Genomic DNA, 13,613 nt, shown 5'->3' with positions numbered 1-13,613 from the left:
GTTGCGTTGCTGATAACTCCAGAACCGATCAGATGATATTCTTGGCTTGGAATATGGGTTCTTGGCACTATCAAAGAAAGTGTTGTGTGCAATGAAGCCATTGACATTAAATGATCCTGGTGTAGATGCAGTACCTGGGAACCGTGGCAACCTTGGCTTTGGCTTCTGAACCTGAGGCCTGTGCTCCACATGATAATCAAACTGAGGTCTGGGAGCAGGCGGAGGAACCAGAATAGGCCATCTGACAGGGACCAGCTTGCCTTGATAGAATGCGTGCTCAATAGTGTGTGGCCTTGGTGGTGGTACAGGAGCAGAGGCATTTGCAATGGCGTCAGGCTGCACATTGGTGGTAGGTGCATCATTGGCTTCATGCACATTGTTGACTGTAGGCGCCACATTATCTTCAGCCATGAGAACGTCATTGGCGTCAGTAGTGTTGTTGGTGGCCGCCTCAGGATTTTCAACCTCCACTTGAGTAGCTGGAGGGTTTGGCACAGACACGTTCTCCTCGAGAACAACTTCTTCTTGGTTGGTAGGGGGTGTAGCAACACGTTCTTCTTGTTATCTTTCATCGGCTGATGCAACCGGAATCTCTTCAGTAGCATTAGCTTCTGACACGGGAATCATCACAGAAGGATTGTCTTCAGGGAACACTTGACGTGCCACTAAGCTGGACTGGTGAGAATCCTCTTCTGTGATAGTTGTCATGGAGACCGATGGCCTCTGGCCTTTGCGAAGCCGTTGAAACACGCGCGACACTTTCGGTGATGGTGTGGTCTCCATGTAATTGTTGTCATTCACAGTTGGGCTGGTGACTTGCGTTGGTGGAGGACGGGGTGTACTTGGTGAGTCTTGAATTGGGGTTGCTGGTTGGGGGCAATCAGCCCATGAGGCATCCTATGAGATTGGCGTCAAAGGACGACCAATACTGATGGGTTCGTTGTTCGTGAGAACAGGCGATGATACTGTTTGGCGCTCGATCTGAGGAAGGACTTCATCATCAACAACATTGTCTTGGGGACCAATGTCTTCAGTCATGATGGGGTCAACGACTGGAACTTCTTGAGCTTCAGGAGCCTCTGTGGAAGCAGGCTCATGAACTATCAGTTGACGCTCTTGGTTTTATGATGCAGGACGAGCATAAGACAGGGGCTCGACAATGAGGGGCTCTTTGGGAGCAGCTCAATCTTTCTTCTTGATCTTCCTCTTCTTGGGCAAGGGAGTGTCATCAGTGGTGTTCTTGAACTTGCGCTTTCTGGCTTCGACTTTAGCTGACCTGGTATTCTTCAGTTCTGAAGCCACTGTGGGGACCTTAGGCTTCGAGCCTGTCATGCTGGCAGGGAAGATAATGCGAGGTTCTTCCTGCCTTGATGCTTCAGTTGGGGCCACAGTAGACTTCTTCTTTTTGGTAGCAAGCTTGGGGTCGATGCCAGGACGCCCAAGTGCCTTGCGCTTCTCAACTTCATTGTAAGCTTGAACACACTTGGCAGCAAGGTTCTTCATCCGTTCCCGAGAGCCTTTGGCTTCTTCACGTATCTTGCGGAATGCCTCTTTGAGGTCATTCAGCATCAGCTTGAATTTCTGAACATCAGCCACACTAATCTTGGCCATGTGCTTCTTGAACTGTTCTTTCTCATAGTCAATTTTAGTTTTCAGTTCAACAGTCTTCTGAGCCAGAGCCAACTCAGGAGCAATGGCACCTTGAAAGGCGACACTGATGCCAATTGGGAGCTGAAGGTCATCAAAACTGAGATCAGGGTTGTCAAACCACTCATCAATGAAGTTGTCCAGGATGTTTACATCGAAGAGGGGCAGATCATTGAAGATCTCCACCTATTGCTTGCTCTTTATCAGCTGCTCCAGAGCATCATCACCAAACTCGTCATCTGACGACAGATCAATAGCTTCAGATTCGTTCCTTAGAAAGACAATTGGTGTCAGTGCTTGACTTGACCTCTGAGCAGTTTTCTTTTGAGGCTTCTCTTTCTGTTTGGAGACCCGAGATTGATCTTCAGAGTAACTCGGTGCAGGAGGAGCAGTTGCAAGTGGCTTCACTCATGAAGCCTTTGGTGCAACAGTAGGTTTTGAAGCCTTAGATTTCTTTTGCTTCTGCGACTTAGGAGGAGCTGGAGCATCATCAACAGAGTGATCCACATTTGCACCTTGGACGGCAATGTGCGAGAGGAGGCCTTTGAAGTTGTAGAAGGGGCCAGTCCTATTTTCATTGGCTTCACATGTGCCATCTTTCCGAGGAGCAGAAGGACCAAGGTTGAAGTCAAGTCCAAAGGCCTTCTTGTTCTTCACGGAAGAATCTTTAGCAAACTTAAAGTTGCGTTTGAACATATTTTCATCACGACATCACATCAGAGAAGAGGGGTCAGCATTCTCTGGTTCTGGGCCACGTACCATACAAGGATAGAATTCTTGTTGAATGGCTTCAGAACGGGACTAGGGTTGAAGGTTTTTGTACAAGATATCTCCCGAGGACGGTTTGATAGCATTCTTCTCGGCATACTCAGCCGTGACAAATCTGTATTTGAACCATTCTTCAGCCCAATATCTTCGAATCCATTGGATTCGATTCTTGCGTTCACCATAGGTTTCTTGAGGGTCAGTCTTGTACAACTCATCCAGATCAGGTGGCAAATCCTTGGAGGTATTCCCACGGTGTTGTTTGCCACCCTTTCTAGCCGTTTTTTTAGTAGCCATGAAGCTTAACCTGAAAGGCTTCAGAACTTGCAAAGGCTTCCTACGGCTGGTCAGACAAGAACTGGCTTCAGGAGAATTTATGTGACTCTCTAAGAATTCTGCAAATGAATGCAGATTATGAGAACCAAGGGATTCTCCCACGGACATGTACCTGTGACAGTATTAGAGGTGCGAGGGAAGGGGAAGAGGTCATATGCATTCTCAGAGGATTTTTGAAGATAAATCAGTTTGAAGACATTGACCTCATAACGCGAAGACATTCACTTATTTGTTGTGAGTCGGTTGCAGATTTGTACGAATCCAAGAATAGGTACAAGTGAGGAATTAGACTTGTAGTGAAGCATAAGTGAACAGACTAGGCATAAAATGAGATGCAGAACTGGACAGATTCAATTTTGAAGTATAGAAACCACTTTTGGTAAGGAAGGATGAATCTATCAGATCAAAAAGACGGTAAAAAGTGAGTTTTAATTACCACACGAGGAACTGCAAGATGAAGCGAAGTTTGAGGCCGATCAGTTCGATCTCCCGTGCCCTAACTTGGCGACAGAAGATGCCTACGGCAGCGACGGAGAAGATGAGGTCCGCGGCCGGCGTGAGGACGGCGTCGGTGAGGTCGCGGCAGCTAAGCGCTTCGTCGCCGACGTCGTCGAGAGCTAGCGGTGGCGATAGGGTTTGCGAGAGGTGACGAGGTGGAAGAAGTATTTTGACCGTGATGGGATGTGTATTTATAAGGAAAGGGACATCACATCACAATTACGCTGGTGCCCCTGGCGATTCACATCTGAAGGACACATGGCAAACATGCAACACCTTGGAAGTTGTTCCATGTTCCCACGCACACCTAGATTGTCGGGGTGGTCGTTCCGAATTCTTCGGATTTTAGGCAATAAAGATAGAGCATTAAAAACAAATATAATGTTTGTCAGATTGACTTCAGCTGACAAGGTCTCAGTGAAGACAATCGACAGTTTTCAATAGAATGCATATGATTTGGACAAATAGAGTTGAGGTAGAAGCATAGATAGGTTAGGGTCCAATCACATTCACTTAGATCAAAAGATTCAGCACAAAACCATAGCTATAAGTGAATGTTGTAGAGGACAGAACATAAGTACGTATGTAACTAGTATACTACCAAATGAAGATAAATATGTGCTTAAGTCAAGGATGAAGATAAATCAATTTCGAAGACTTTGCAAACATAACGCCAAGGGAAACACTTCAAACAAAAGTTTGGTGGTGGCATTACCCACCGTATAGGAAGTATTAGACCCAGACACGACGCACAATTATCGTGGCGCTCCGAAGTCAAATTCCGCATTAATGTATTCACACTTAGAGTGTATGTCTTCATTGATTGAAGATATACGTTACTTCGTGTGTTGCACATCTAAGTCATCAAAATGCATAAGTGTTAGGATGTGTGTCCAATTCACAGGACATTTGAGGATTCCAAGATATTTAGCTCACACCGCAACTTGCAAAACCTTTTCTCATCCAAGGGCTTTGTGAAGGTATCAGCCAATTGCTCTTCAGTGTTGACATGAATAATATCAATATCTTCCTTCATTACATGATCTCTGAGAAAGTGATGACGAATCTCAATGTGCTTTGTCTTCGAGTGCTGAACTGGGTTGTTGGCAATCTTAATGGCACTCTCATTGTCGCAGTAGAGTGGCACATTCTTCAGGTAAATACCATAGTCCTTGAGAGTTTGCTTCATCCAGAGAAGCTGAGCACAGCAAGATCCAGCAGCAATGTATTCGGATTCAGCAGTGGAGAGAGATACACAGTTCTGCTTCTTTGAAGACCAACAGACAAGTGATCGTCCCAGAAAGTGACATGTGCCTGATGTGGACTTGCGATCAACCTTGTCACCAGCATAATCAACATCTGAGAATCCAACTAGATCATACTCTGAGCCCTTTGGATACCATAATCCTAGTGTTTGGGTGTAAGCCAAATATCGAAGAATTCGCTTCACAGCTAAGTGATGTGATTCCTTTGTTGCCGCTTGGAATCAGGCACACATGCAAACACTAAGCATTATATCTGGCCTAGATGCACATAAGTAAAGCAGATAACCAATCATGGAGCGATATACCTTTTGATCAAACTCTTTACCATTGGCATCGGGATCCAGATGACTTTTGGTTGGCATTGGCATCGTGTATCCTTTACAGTCTTGCATTCCAAACTTCTTCAGGCAATCTTTGAGATATTTTTCTTGAGAGATGAAGATGTTGTTGCGTTGCTGAAGGATTTGGAGACCTAGGAAGAACTTCAGCTCGCCCATCATGGACATCTGATATTGCTCTTGCATCATATGACCAAACTCATCACTGTATTTCTTGTTGGTGCAGCCGAAGATAATGTCATCCACATAGATTTGGCACACAAAAAGTTCACCATCGTATGTCTTCGTGAAGAGTGTAGGATCTAGTGAACCAGGTTTGAATCCTTTGCTCTTCAGGAAGTCTTTCAGCGTGTCATACCAAGCACGAGGGGCTTGTTTGAGGCCATACAGTGCCTTGTTGAGCTTGTATACCATATCAGGATGTTTTGGATCTTCAAAGCCAGGAGGTTGTGCAACATACACTTCTTCTTCAATCTTTCCATTGAGAAAAGCACTCTTTACATCCATTTGATACAGAAGGATGTTATGATGATTTGCGTATGCTATAAGTATGCAAATGGCTTCAAGCCTAGCCACCGGAGCAAATGTTTCATCGAAGTCAATCCCTTCCACTTGAGTGTATCCTTGTGCAACAAGACGAGCCTTGTTTATGACAACTTGACCATGCTCATCTTGCTTGTTGTGATATATCCATTTTGTGCCAATGATATTGTGTTTACGAGGATTAGGACGCTTGACAAGTTCCCACACATTGTTCAGCTCGAACTGTGGAAGCTCTTCTTGCATGGCTTGAATCCATTCTGATTCCATGAAGGCTTCAACAACTTTCTTGGGTTCAGAGATTGACACAAATGCAAAATGCCCACAGAAGTTTGTTAGCTGAGTTTCTCTTTGCGTTGCCCTTCAACAAGTGAGTGGACCAGGTGCATTGATGCTATCAATCATTTTCTCAATCTGAACTTCATTAGCAACACATGGATGCACTGGATGAAGATTTTGCCCTTGTGGATCATTATCTTCAGCTTCATTATTGACTTCAGGCTGATCATTGTCTTCTGGTTGACTTGGTGTAATGATGAGTTCATCGCCAGCCTGAGGTTTGGACGGTATGATTTCTCCAGTACCCATGAGCTTGATAGATTCACGAGGAGAAGCTTCGTCTAGCACATTTGGCAGGTGCTCTCTTTGCGAGCCATTAGTCTCATCGAACCGCACATCCACAGTTTCAACCACTTTATAGTGAAAGAGGTTTAAGACTCTGTAGGAGTGCGAATCCTTTCCGTAACCAAGCATAAAGCCTTCATGTGCTTTCGGTGCAAATTTTGAGGTGTGATGTGGATCCTTGATCCAACACTTAGCACCAAATACTATGAAGTAACTGACATTTGGCTTCTTACCAGTTAGGAGTTTGTAGGATGTTTTCTTCAGAAGCTTGTGAAGATAAACGCGGTTGATGACGTGGCACACAGTATCAATGGCTTCAGGCCAGAACTTTCGTGGAGTCTTGTACTCATCAAGCATCGTTCGGGCCATCTCAATAAGGTTTCTGTTCTTGCGCTCCGCGATGCCATTCTGCTGAGGTGTGTAAGGAGCAGAGAACTCATGAGTGATACCCATGGTATCCAAGTAAAGGTCGAGGCCGGTGTTCTTGAACTCAGTGCCGTTGTTGCTTCTAATATGCTTGATCTTGATGCCATAGTTCGTCATGGCACGATTGGCAAACCGTCTGAAGACATCCTGCACTTCAGTCTTGTAGAGGATTATATGCACCCATGTATATCGAGAGTAATCATCAACAATGACAACGCCATAGAGGCAAGCAGTAGCATTGAGAGTAGAGTAGTGAGTAGGGCCAAATAAGTCCATGTGCAGCAGCTCAAAGGGTTGAGATGTAGTCATGATTGTCTTTGAGGGATGCTTGGCTCTTGTCATCTTTCTAGCTTCGCAGGCACCACATAGATGATCCATCTTGAACTTGACGCCTTCGATGCCCACAACATGCTTCTTCTTCGCGAGAGTGTGCAAGTTCCTCATGCCAGCATGCCTAGCCTTCGATGCCAAAGCCAGCATTCTAAAGCTTTTGCTAGAAGACATACGGCCATCTGCGGTCCTGCTGAGAAATCTACCATATACAGATCATCTTTTCGATACCCTTTAAAGACTAGAGACTTGTCAGATTCCATCAATACAAGGCAATGGTATTTTCCAAATAGCACAATCATGTTTAAGTCACAAAGCATTGAGACAGACATTAAGTTGAAACCGAGGGATTCAACAAGCATCACTTTATCCATGTGCCTATCCCTTGATATTGCAACTCTACCTAGACCCGATACCTTGCTTTTACCAGTGTCAGCAAATGTGATGTGGCTCTTATCTGATGGACGTAGCGTTGAATCCATCAGAAGACTTCGATCGCTAGTCATGTGATTAGTGCATCCACTATCCATAATCCATTCTGAAGCACGAGGTGTCGTAGCCTACAGTGCAGTTTGGGGGATAGGCTTCACCAAGCGAGTTGTGAAGCAGAAACATTTGACGAACAAGTGGAACATGGAAATTCAGGTCTTGGTTAGGATAGATAGGATGAGTGTCAAGGAATCCTGGAACGAAATACATAGTAAGACCATTTGGGCATTTTATCTTGCGCCCAACAAGATTTTTAAGGTCTCCAGCATTAGCTTTGGACGCCTTTGATTTCCGGCAGGAGACCTTTCCCTGCAAAAAGGAGAGTTAAGTTTTCTTAACCACCCACATCTTCAGGGGTGGCTTAGAAGCAATGAGTCTAAGTGCAGCATCTGAGAACTTCAGCTTCGGAGCTCTAGTAAATAGCCTTGCAAGGGGTGAATAATACTCATATGAATAAGCAGAAAAGTTCTTAGTTATATGAACATAGCGGTTTGATGAAACACACTCATATTCATGGGTCTGAGTATGATTTCCCTACAAAACAGGTGACTCGGGTGAGTCCTTGGTCTGTATGAAGCTTTTGGACCATATGAAGCCTTTGGTATGGTGTTTGTCTTCTTCACAGATGGTGTCATGATGACATTCACCGGAAGATTCTCAAGACAACTTTTGCGTACCCATATCTTCTTCATAGGGGCCCATTCCTGCAATTAGTACCAATATATCTGGCAAACACTTCGTCATTCTGACTTTTGAATAGTTTATAGTTTGCATCAAAGGATTCATCAATGATAATAGGATTAGCACAAGTGAAACCAGATAGGGTGGTGTCCTCAACAATAGTAGTGGTGTCCTCAGCAGAGGGGTTAGTTACCACATTAGCAGTTGAAGGTATTGCAATAGAGGTAGTAGTAGAACATTCAGCGACAGAGGCAGCGTTATCACGCTCAATGCATTTTAAACATGGTGGTTCAAATCCTTCCTGAACGGGACCGATCTGTTGAGCGCGGAGTGACTCGTTTTCTTTTTGAAGATCTTCATGATCCGATCTCAATTTCTCAAGCTCTTGCTTCCTTTGAAGATAATCATAGGAAAGCTTTTCATGAGAGGTTGAGAGCGTCTCATGTCGACCTCCAACTTCCTGGTACTTAACATGAAGATTTTTTATGTCTTCAATTAAGGACTGAGTCTTAGTCATTTCCGTGTCCAACATGTCATCGCTTTTGTCTAACAATGTTTGAATATGTTCCATAGCTTTTTGTTGTTCAGTTGCAATTTTAGCAAGTTTTTTATAACTAGGTTTGGATTCACCATCAGAGTCATCTTCACTTGATGTTTGAAAGTAAGCATCGCGTGAGTTTACCTTGGCACCATGTGCCATGAAGCAGTAGGTGGGAGTCAAGTCGTTCTTGTCATCAGCGTTGGTGACGGAGCCATTGTCTTCAGTGTTGAAGATGGACTTGGCGACGTAACCTGTAGCTAGAGCTAGACTCGCAACACCAGAGTCGGACTCCTCCTCAGACTCCACCACCGCCTCCTCAAAAGCAGACTCCTCCTCTGAATCCATCTCCTTGCCAACAAAAGCATGAGCCTTGCCAGATGAGCTCTTCTTGTGTGATGAAGACTTGGAAGAAGACTTTGAGTATTTCTTCTTCTTGTTATCATCAGAATCATATTCTTTGCTCTTCTTCTTCTTCTTCTCATTGTCCCACTGTGGACACTCAGAGATGTAGTGACCAGGTTTATTGCACTTGTGACATGTTCTTTTCTTGCTGGCATGGGTGGAAGCTTCATCATTTCTTGAGCTGGATCGTGAAGACTTTCTGAAGCCTTTCTTCTTGGTGAACTTCTGAAACTTCTTCACAAGCATAGAAAGCTCCTTTCCAATATCTTCAGGATCACCAAAACTGCAGTCAGATTCTTCTTCAGATGAGGAAACAACCTTTGCCTTCAAAGCGCGAGTTCGGCCATAGTTAGGGCCATAGATATCTCTTTTCTCAAATAGCTGGTACTCATGTGTGTTGAGCCTCTCAAGTATGTCTGACGGATCGAGTGTCTTGAAGTCAGGGCATTCTTGTATCATCAGGGCTAAGGTGTCAAATGAGCTGTCAAGAGATCTCAGTAATGTCTTCACTATTTCATGCTTCGTAATCTCAGTGGCGCCGAGTGCTTGGAGCTCATTTGTAGGATATCAGTGAGGCGATCAAATGTGAGCTGGACATTCTCATTGTCGTGCCTCTTGAAGCAGTTGAAGAGGTTGCGGAGAGTATTGATCCGTTGATCTCACTGAGTTGAGACGCCTTCATTGACCTTGGAGAGCCAGTCCCATACTAGCTTCGACGTTTCCACATCGCTCACACGGCCATACTGTCCTTGGTCAGATTACCACAGATGATGTTCTTGGCTGTAGAGTCCAGTTGAATGAACTTCTTGACATCAGCAGGGGTGACACCTTCACTAGTCTTGGGAACGCCATTCTTGACGACATACCACAAATCGACATCGCTTCAAGATGCATGCGCATCCTATTCTTCCAGTAGGGATACTCAGTGTCATCGAAGATGGGTCACGCAGCGGAGACTTTGATTATCCCTGCAGTCGGCATAGCTAAAACTCCAGGTGGTTAAACCGAATCACACAGAACAAGGGAGTACCTTGCTCTGATACCAATTGAAAGGGCTAGTTATCGACTAGAGGGGGGTGAATAGGCGATTTTTATGAAAGTCTTCAACACATGAGAGTTTCGAAGACAAATAATAGGAATGACACTGTTCATATGCAGCGGAAGGTAGACTACACTAGACAAGCCATAGTCAAGTATTCAATGAAGTGAAAGCACGGAGACTATTAGTACCTAGGTAGTAAAGATCAGGATGAAAGATAGTATGAAGCCAATCAGGACAAGTAGTCACACAGTGAAGTCAAACAGATATTGCAAGCAGGCAATGACTTCATGAAGACAAACTGTAAGTAAGAGAAGTGAGAGATAGAACCAGTAGCTTCAGGAGGACAGGGGTTTGTTCGACCAGTTCCAGTTGCTATGACAACTGTACGTCTGGTTAGGGAGGCTGGGATTTAACTCAGAAGACTGCGTCTTCACCTTATTCCCCTTGAGTTAAGGACTCTCAGTCCCCGCCCAATCACTCTGGTAAGTCTTCAAGGTAGACTCCCAAACCTTCACAGACTTTGTTCACCGGCAATCCACAATGACTCTTGGATGCTCAGAACGTGACGCCTAACCGGCTGGAGGATTCACATTCCTCAAGTGAAATAAGTCTTCAGATCACGTAGACAGAAAGACTTCAGTGATGCCAAACACTCTTTGGGCTTTGGGTGGTTTGGGCTTTGTCCTCGCAAGGATTCTCTCTCAATGGCTTCGGAGGTGGGTTGCTCTCAAATGACAAAAGCCATGTACTAACTCTGAGCAGCCACCAATTTATGGTGTAGGGGGTGGGCTATTTATAGCCACAGGGCAACCCGACCTGATTTGTCCGAAATGACCCTGGGTCACTAAGGAACTGACACGTGTTCCAATGGTCAGATTTCAAACACACGCGACAGCTTGACTTGGGCTACAAGTAAAGCTGACTCATCCGACTCTGGATAAGATTTGCTCTGATTGTCTTCGCTCGAAGACATAGGATTTGGTTGAGCATCACTTCAGTCAAACTGACTTTGTTCACTTGGACCCCACTTAACAGTGCGGTGGTTCCTATGACTCAACAAAGAAGAAAGGAAACGACAAAACAACTAAGTCTTCGCGCTCCATAGTCTTCATACGATGTCTTCTCATGTCATATTTTTCAACGTGATTAGCTTCACAGACCACCATTGCCTTCAATGTCTTCACACATTTTTAGGGGTCATCTCCGGTAGGTAAACCAAATCAATGAGGGACTACTACCTGTTTATCCTGCAATTCTCACAAACACATTAGTCCCTCAACCAGGTTTGTCGTCAATACTCCAAAACAAACTAGGGGTGGCATTAGATGCACTTACAGCAAGTTTATCAACCCTTTGCCTAAGGGCGAGCAAGGTTAAAAGTTGGGAAGTCGATGAGTGGATTTTCGCATCACTTTTTAGAGCCTATTCTAGTATTAAAAATCACTCGTATCATATCCATCTAGCAATTTTTCATCTCCATAATGTATGATTTCTTATCTCTATGCATTTCATGAATTCATTGCAAACTTTTAGTTTTATTAGTTTCCTTGGTTTTTTTGTCTTTGTAAGTGTAATGTAATTCAAATGGACTTAGCATATAAAAAGGGATCAAGTTGGGGCCAAACCGGTAAGTTCCAAGCACCACATTCGTGTTGTTGGAGAGTTTGATAAAAATAACTTTTCCAATGAGGACATACTGAATATCCAATATCTGGAGACTATCAGTCTCGTTTCCACGATTCCAACGGGCCCAATAACTCCCAAATCGGAGTTCGTATGAAGAAATGGTGACAAAAATAGTAGACAACACACACGAATTCCACCGCAGCTCATACCAGTTATCTAGGGCTACGAAATCAGTCATGACTTCTGCAATTATTCATCGATCTTGTCCCAGTTTTGTTCATGTGAGTTACTTCCCAACCAAGGGATGTACTTGGAGATGATTATGCTCCTCTAGGCCCTTGGATGAAAGGATAGGTCGAGGATCCATGAAGGACACTCGTGTAGACCACCCGTATATGCACCTCCAACCATAGGCACCGCCATCAGTGGCGAAGCTTCAGACTGGTTGTTGGGCGGGCTAGGCTAAGAAACTACACACAAAAATTGTTTTGGAGGCCCAATTTTCATGTCACTCTTCCCTATTTTCTATTGGGATGGGTGGGCCAAGGCCCGGTTTAGCCCCAATGTAGCTCCGCCCTTGTATGCCATCAATCTTGATCATATCCCCATGTGTTGTCACACCTCCATGGAAGTATACATATCATGTCCACCATAGAAGAATGGACAAGACAAGAAGGAAGCAAGAAGTGAGGCTCCGCCAACTCCTCGCACTGGCTAGAGAGCCGGTACCATCTCCATCAATACCACCATGCCTCTCTTCCTCCCCAACAATATGTTGGCTTGTAACTTCTCTCTCCCCTCTATGTTAATCCCTTACATGTTTAAGTAATCCTACATTCTTAAGAAGTTCATCCCCACTAAAAGGCGTTCTCTCAACATGCAGATTGCCCACCTTAGCATTGCCATGTCAACTATCTCTCTTGGGATATTTCTCTCTCTCTCTCTCTCTCTCTCTCTCACCAGTTGATTATGGTCCACTTCATGCATCCTCTAAGGCCAATAATTAATATTTTAACCATGTATTGATTGCCTTGCAACTAGACCAGCGATTCCCATTCAAGCCCTCATTCCTTCTCCACTTTAAGTTCCACCAGCACCATCTGCTTCATCTCCCCTGGCCTGCAGTGCCATTACAGACTTCCCCTTCAACTCCCTAATGCCACCCAACATCATGCGAATATTGAATTAAAAGCCCCCATTGTGGCACCCTAAACCTCAGCTCCAGCTAGATCACCTGCCTGCAGTTTGAGGCATCTGGGCGGAGCGGCCATTGGGCTAGGGCATTGCTCCCATCTTCAGCTCCCAATCTCTATACCCAAGCCGTTTTGCCGCTGTTGTAACCACTGAAGGTGATGAATCTCAAGACATCCACGATTGACTGCATGCCACATGTTGTTGCCCCCATGACTACTCCATGCAGTCATGTTGTGGTGTGATCTCCAGCGCCCCCACCCTTTCTCTCATGACCGTTGCATCACAAACAAGTCCCATATTTCTATCTTGCCTTTGATTGTACCGAAGATCTCACCCATGAATAGGTAATTAACCCCTGTTGTTAATGCTCTACTATATCTCCTAAATTAATCTGTCACTGCCCGCCAATTTTCTTCATGGACCTCAGTTTCTGCTCATACAGATTAATGGGAAACCTTGGAGTCTCCAATACCTGCTGGTCCTGCCCCTCATGGCATAGGATATTCCCTTTTTTGCTTTAAGGGAAATGTAGCAGGTTATGAATGTTGTTCCTTTCCTAATCCTCCTCTACTATCTTGCTACTTTAGCGTGAGGTAACCCTACATGTTTTTGTCATTATATTTGACATGCCTTATGTAGTTTTGTTCATAGATGGATAAAAGATCACACTATCTGTCACCCCCAGGATGCATGTTTATTAGTTTCTTTTCTGGACTGTGGTCAGTTTTGCAATCTGATTTCTTATATTAGAACAACAAAGCATAGATGATTACAATACATCGAGGGTTGGACTTCCACAATTTGTTGATTGAAATAGTACGGGATATTATAAAAATAAATTAATTGTTATCAAGGTTCGCACAAGATGA

The sequence above is a fragment of the Triticum aestivum genome, chromosome 4B (genome assembly GCF_018294505.1).
Source record: "Triticum aestivum cultivar Chinese Spring chromosome 4B, IWGSC CS RefSeq v2.1, whole genome shotgun sequence".
In the NCBI taxonomy this organism is placed as follows: Eukaryota; Viridiplantae; Streptophyta; class Magnoliopsida; order Poales; family Poaceae; genus Triticum; species Triticum aestivum.
Note: the sequence above shows the minus strand (reverse complement) of the source record.